The sequence below is a fragment of the Monoraphidium neglectum genome (assembly GCF_000611645.1).
Source record: "Monoraphidium neglectum strain SAG 48.87 unplaced genomic scaffold scaffold00939, whole genome shotgun sequence".
NCBI classification, from domain to species: domain Eukaryota; kingdom Viridiplantae; phylum Chlorophyta; class Chlorophyceae; order Sphaeropleales; family Selenastraceae; genus Monoraphidium; species Monoraphidium neglectum.
Window position 1 is genome coordinate 9146 of NW_014012689.1, and position 639 is coordinate 9784.

A 639-nucleotide genomic window follows, 5' to 3' on the forward strand; every position below is an offset into this window, starting at 1 on the left:
CGGGCCGCACCAACTGCATGTGGCCTGACCGCTTGCTGAAGCTAGTGATATACCAGGAATCACTTCGGCTGCTCGAACGTCATGTGCAGACAGCGGCCTTGATGAAGCGGGACTAGCGTCCGGTGAACGACGTCTGCACTACCCCAGTGAGCAGCTTCCTGGGTGCAATTTACATGGAACAAAGTCATGTCATGTGCACGGATGCAAGATGAATTTGGCAAACAGAAACTAAGCATGGATATCGCAAACCCTCAAAGGTGCATTGGCGAGATTCGTCCATCATTGATAAGCAGAGGGCATGCATGTGCAATCAGGCTCTTCACGCGTGCGGAGACGCCTTGCGGGCGCGCACTGCGGGCATGGCACGCTTTTATGTCGCATCCTGGACTTGATATATTCCCAATCAGCGATCAGGCCTGAGTACTGGATCCGGATCAGATGGTAAGGGAACAGCCAGCACAAGCTGGTGGCAGCCGTCTGCACCGCCGCTCGATCCGATCCAACTGACCGCTATGGTGAGGGATGTGGTCCCTGGAAGAACCTTAGAAACCCCAACGGGCGTGCCAGGGTGGCACCGCCCTGTCCTGCTTTGGCCCGCCGCAACCAATGCAGCACGTTGTCCACTCCCCCCCCCCCCCC